The sequence below is a fragment of the Elephantulus edwardii genome, unplaced genomic scaffold, assembly GCF_000299155.1.
Source record: "Elephantulus edwardii isolate Elephantulus edwardi_28Jun2011 unplaced genomic scaffold, EleEdw1.0 scaffold00076, whole genome shotgun sequence".
Taxonomy (NCBI): Eukaryota; Metazoa; Chordata; class Mammalia; order Macroscelidea; family Macroscelididae; genus Elephantulus; species Elephantulus edwardii.
The window spans coordinates 8,775,579-8,782,178 of record NW_006399826.1 but is presented as its reverse complement, the minus strand read 5'-3'; the positions used below and the strand labels follow the sequence as shown (position 1 = coordinate 8,782,178).

General features: G+C 36.4%; 1 pseudogene; it reads right to left on the bottom strand.

Moving 5' to 3' along the window:
* Positions 1–2,127: 2,127 nt before the first annotated feature.
* LOC102865925 lies at positions 2,128–2,867 on the bottom strand (annotated as a pseudogene).
* Between the last annotated feature and the right edge of the window lie 3,733 nt (positions 2,868–6,600).

Genomic DNA, 6,600 nt, shown 5'->3' with positions numbered 1-6,600 from the left:
ATTGCACTGGAGGAAACCGCCCATCCCTCATGCCTTTAGGATTGCAGTGTAGCTTCTTGCCACTAGGCCACCAGAGCTCGCTTGACAGTCTCATAACATACTTAAAATCTACACAAACTGCATACCAATGAGCCATGTAAATGTAAAGTCATTTATAAATACTGAGGCAGACCACGAAGATCAATGGCACATGTATTTGCATGTGCTATAAAATTGTAAATGCTAATTTTAAGTAATTAAAAGATCATTTTCATAGCAGAAATTCAGCATCTGTTTACTTTTCCCCCCACACTTTAATTTACAGACTTAAAAAAAAAAAGAAATTCTCATTGCTCAGAAAGTGACTCATAACTTACTCTCCAGTAGATTCTGAGAGGCTGTAAATCACATGTGAGGACTTGCTTATCTTTCTTCTATGGAGTCTCTGGTGGACTAAAACTGTTTGGTAGCAACCCAATTCTCTATGGACTTGGTCATCAGAGATTATCCCTATTTCCATGATGCGAATGACTACGTTCTCTGCTCCAGTGAGCTAGTCATCGGTGCTGAACGCCAAACCTCGCAGAGCCGCTTCCCATTTTATTTTCCTGACTTTTCTTTAAAATTCCTTCTCCAGACTTACCATCTGAGTTTATGTTGAATAAACTCAGACAATTCTCAGCTGAACACAAAATGTTAACCTGAATTTTGTCTTTTAATTTTCTAGTTCTAGAGCAGATATAAGTAGAGAGCTTTAGTAAACAGAAAGTTATTTTCTCAGAGTTTCAGAAATGAGAAGCAAAAAAATGGAATGGCAGGTCTAAGAAAAGACTTCATCTCCTGTTGACGCTTCAGGAAGATTCTTGTGTCTTTAGCCTCTTTTTACTAATTCTTGGCAATATTTATGTGGCTTGGTATCCATTCTCAGCTGTGTAATGCACTCCTTTTGAATCTCTTAATTGATTGATTTTAGAAATATCCTACACTGATCCTACCCAATTAACATAACAAAAGTGGTCAGTTCCCAAATGAGATTATGACCATAGTCATTTTTTTGTCATTTTCTCTGGTGGGTCCTAACTCATTGCAACCATGTGTACAGCAGAATGAAACACTGGCTGACACTGAGCCATCCTCACAATCCTTACCTTGAGCCCATTGTTTCTGTCACTGCCCTCTGAGGGTCTCACTCTTTTTTCACTGACCTTTAGATTCTAGCCATTCCTGAAAACACGCTTCCAATACTTGACACTTTCCATTGCTTCTTCCAATGAATATTCTGGTTGTACTTCTTTCAAGAATAAATATATTTTTTCGTTCTCCTTTTTGTCCATTTGTCCTTGTTTCACTATTTCTTTACCAATACCACACTTCACTGGCATCAATTCTTCTTGAGATGTCTTTATTCATCATTCACAATCTGTTTATAGAAAACGTAGATTTATTTGTTAAACTACTGCAAAGACCAAACAGTTCTCATCTTAAGTATGTTGGAAACTTCATCCTAATATCATTTTCCTGTTACAGAAATTGACCCAAGAGGTTGGAGATTGAAGGATAAGAGGTTAGAACAAAAAGGACTGGAATCTTGCAGGCATGTAACATGATGATAGGAGCAAAAGCTACTAAGAAGTCCAAGACCTGTTCAGTGGTGGCAAGTGTGGCTGGGATGTTTTTGAAGAGACTACCTAGAGATGTCTGAATTAATCTGGGTTCCTAATTATTTTTTTTTTATCTTTGCTGCTATGGAAAATTAACAGTGAGACTAGCTTTCTGAGATTTGTCTCTCCCCTTCCTTCCCAAACTATTTTCACCTCTAAGCCCCTTTGCATTTTCACCATGGATGCCTGCTAACATATAAAAGACACATATAAGGAAGGCAGATATGATAAGGCTACTTAGAGGACATCTAGACACAGAAAGCTTTGGGCCCAATAATAAACTACAGATACCCTGTTAACTAATTCACCTTTGTTAATAAAGGTCACAACTTTCTTCTGCAGATGACAACTTGCTGTCACCGTACAGTCTTTCCTAAGAAAGAACTCATTCAGCTGAGTTTGGAGAAGAATAAGAACTTTCATCTACTCTCACTTCAATGTATGAGACACAAGGTTCTCTCCTACAGTAACGGGTAGAATCTTAAAGTCATTTTCCGTGATTAACATCTGTATCTTCAAACTGCCCAGCAACGGTAGGCGTAGTATCTATCTCCATCCTATCTTTAAGATCTCTAATTGAATCTTCTGCCTGGACACCTGCCGTATTATATTGGGTGCTCATGGACTGAGAAAGCATTCCTTCTAATCTCTCCAGTGTGGCTTGGTCTTCTGCTGGGCTAATCCTTCTTCACAGGTTTAAAATGTAGGGATGTCCCCTTTGCCCTTGTTCGCGTGCTTCCACATCACACTCTTCTCCATCATAATCATCTGCATCTTCATCCTCAGGATCTGGATGCAAAGCTTGGCATTCACACATTGCAGTGAACATTGCTTCCAATGCAGATTTATCACTAAGCACAAATCTAAACTCAGCAATAGGTTCAACATCGCCACTGTCATCATTGGCTTCTTCTTCATCAGCAACAAATTCTTTTGATTGTTCTCCAAATTTGGCATTCACCATAGCATATAAATGTTCTTGTGGATAAGCGTTTAGGTCCCTGGACACAGCATGTAAACATGTAAACTAATAGAGCGGTATTCAAGTGAGAATGCTAATTCAGAACCATCTAACCGTGACAGGCGTCTCTCAGCTATGTAGAGAGTGCATGTCTCCAGGCTCTTCCCATCCAGCACAGCCTTGGTCTCTGGCTGCTGCTGCCAGAACCCTTCTGCCTGGCCAGGTGGCGGGAAACTTTTGAGGAAGATCATTACACAAGGGATCATCATTCAACGTCTACATGCATATGAACCAAATGAAAATATCATGGCTTGGATCAGGGGTACCTAGTCTTTAAAGTGATGTTCTTGCTCTTTAGTGTGTTAGAGATTCTTAAAGGTTAATTTACTGAAATGTAACAAATCTCTTTCTTTCTTGGCTCCTGCTTCTGTGGAGGTTAGTTGTGGATCCCAGTAAAATGAAATCACTGACAACGTCAATCTTCAAGTCCCATTGTGTCTTTTGATGCTCCGCAGAGTTTAGAACTTACAGCATCCAATTCAATCGATAAAGGCACAGAGACTTTTTTGAATTTAAATTACGTTGTTCTGAATAATTAATTTTTTTTTATTTTAAAGAATTAGTGAAAAATGGTAATGAGAGAATGTTCTGGATCCTTAACCTCCTCCTCTTCTATCACTTGATCTAATTACCAAATTCTATCTATTCTATCTGATGTGTCTCTAAAGTATGTTTATATAACTTTCTCAACATTTTATCAGCTCTGTAAACATTATTCTTGACATTATTTCTGTGATAATTTTACCTTGTCTTCCTGCTTCTACTCATAATATCCCTCTAATTATTTTCCCAAAATTTATTCAGAATGAACTTTTGAAAACACATCAAATCTATGATAATGAACCTTTAAAAATGTTTCATTGCTCTTACAGTCAAATATAAAACACGTGGATATTGCCCTCATCTGTAAGTTTATTGACACACATTTTTCCACTTGCTGTTTGCTATCCAGACATCGTGGCTGTGTTTGTTGCATAATATTTTATGCGATGTTCCATTCGTCTTTCCAGCTGAACAGGGCATAAGAATTAACACAGAAGCTCACTCCGGATGTTCCTTAACAGTGCGGATGATAATTACTGGACACATCGTGAGAAAAAGGACACTGTGAGAAAGCAAAATGTCAGAAAAATAATGAAAAAGGAAAGATGTAACTGGAGAAATTTACCACAAGAATCAACTCACTTGCAATGATAAAGTAAATGATTGTAGGACAGGGTGTGATTTTGTTTTATTACACGTCCCATGAATGAATTACACAATCTTCCTAATCGGTTTTCATTTGTATTGGACATTGTTTTTGAAAGAAAGTACTCCCTAGCAATATCTCCTATTCTCAATTACGTCTTCCCTAAATCTCCATGTTACTCTGTGCTATTACGTGGCATTGAACCGGCTTTAATTCAATTACCTTAAATACAATAGAACAAAATACTGCTCGGTTCTGAGCGATCCTCACAATCTCTGCTGTGATTAATCCCATTGTTGCAGCCGTGATTCATCTTACTGAGGGTCTTCATCTTTTTCAAGAACCCTTTATTTTACTAACCATGACATCTTCCTTCAGGAGCCCTGACCTTTGGACACATTTTGACTGCACTTCCAATACACATGTGCTTGTCCTCATGGGAGAGCAGTCATTATATATTCCATACACTTCATCAGCAAGCACCATCATCTAAAAGCATTAATTCTTTTTCATCTTCCTTGTTTATTGTCCAACTTTCATAATCCTGTGAAATGATTAAAAGTCCTATGGTGTGGGTCCAGCCATTCTTCTTTATATAAAAATGGTATGTATATGCTTCATAGCATATATAAAAAAAGCAAGAAATTAGAATTTATTTCTTATTGTATTTAGTAATTTGTAATGCCTTCATTTGAAAAATATCTTTGTCTCCTTTTTAAACAATTCCTCAGCACTCAGACCAATGCCATAACCATACCAGTTAAAAAGTAATCCTGAATTGAATGAATAATTAGAATTTTAGAAGAACAACGCTCTTTGACGTCGTCTAGTCTCCTTTAATGGTTCTCTAAAAGCTAAACTGGGCTTCTTCTTGCTTAGGGCCTTTAGGCCTATTTTTACTTACTACATACTGAAGGCCAAACCCCGCTGAGGGCTATCTGGATATCAGCTGCTGTATATAATGACAGCCTTCAAAAATAGCTAAGAGCAGAGTGGAGCCCAGAGCTCTTTGAATACATAAAGGGTGTAGGAGAAAAGTGTCAATTGGCATTAGAAATTACAATCTTCATCACCCACCAGCTTTAAAACGAAGTCTAAAAGCATTAGGGCTAAAAATGCTATCAGAGTTTTAACACTCTTCTTAATTCTTTGATATCAATGATGACAATGAGAGAGAAAAGTGAAACTCACAGCGAATAAAACAAAGACAAGGAAACTATTCTGCATTTGACTCATCAGCCATACCACCTACATTTTTTTTTCCATTGAATGACTTTTGCCACAAGGAAATAATGAGTGTATCCTTCTCAATACTGTCTTCTGGGAATCCTATTCTACATATAAACAAATAATGTCAGAGAGTTAACAGATTGTTTCCCTGTTTTAATGGCCTTGGCAGTAGTATTAAAATGTAAAGGTATTACATGGCACATTCTCTTTTTTTCTCTTTTCTCTGAAAAACTGTCCTGTGCATCTACGATAAATCATTTTATCAGTGCAAAGTATAAACTTTCTATTCAATAAATTCATTCAGTATGTAATATCCTATACATTTGAGCAAAGAGAATAGGTCAGTAGTGTCAAGAGCTGTACTAAACACTTAGATATTTTATAACTTGCTTTTCCTGGAGATATTGTTAACTTGTACAGTCTTCCTTCATGTCTCTCTTCTTTTTACTATCTTCTGTTTTGTTAACTTATTCTCAGAATAAACTTCTCAAAATATTTAAAAACACGTTGTTGCTGTTACTATGTGCCATCAAGTTGGAATTCACTCAAACAGCTCCTACAGCATATTTTTCAGAGGCTATACATTGCACAGGAGGAGAATTTTCATCTTTCTCCAGTGCCTCTGAGTTCATATGACTCCTTTTCACTCTGTGACCAGAGCTCCATAGTTAGTTTACATAAAATTTATAAAAGTGGTTGCATTTGAAATTTACTAGTAGGAAAATGATTAAGGGGATTTTTTTTCTTCATTCCTAGTGGCATAGCAAGAGGTAAATATATTAATCTTTACCTTTCCTCAGTGTAATCCAACCCTGATTTAATGCTCTCAGAGTCAGGAGAACTATTTTGATAATCCAGGCATAGTCTCATGTAGTTAAGTTTAATATATATAGTTGCTTTTAATTTACCAATTATTTATTTGGCATTTCTAATTCACAACAACAGTAAAATAATTACTGTCCAACTATTCTCCTGATATGGTAGTAATACATGATGAAGTGCAAGGTGAAAGTCAAGTTGGTTGCATTAAGGTTAAGTGTCAACCTATGTCGTGAATTCCAGTGATTGGACAGTTCTATAATGATGAAATCTGGCACTTAGGTAGTTATGGAGACATAATATAGTCTTGCAGTTAGGTAGTTATAGAGATATAATATAGTCATCTTTTTTTTTTTTGAAATTTAAAATGTTGATTTTAACTAAATACCTGGCCAGCCTTTGGAACCTAATTAGGTTGGTGAGGAGTGGGAGTACATTGTACATTCTGTTGACTTATATATTGGTTCTTTCTGTTTGAATTTTTGAGTCTTAAAATGACATATATTAAAATTATAGACTGAATATCAAAAGCTCAATGTACTACCATCTTTAGCATAAAAGATTGACAGGCTTTGCAAGTAATTAAAAAGGTTGGAGTTTCAAGTCTACTCAGAAGAAAGTAACTCAGAAGGAAGGTTAATTACTCTAATTCTGAAAATCCAGTCATTGAAGACCCTAGTCCACAAATTTGAGCCAATTGA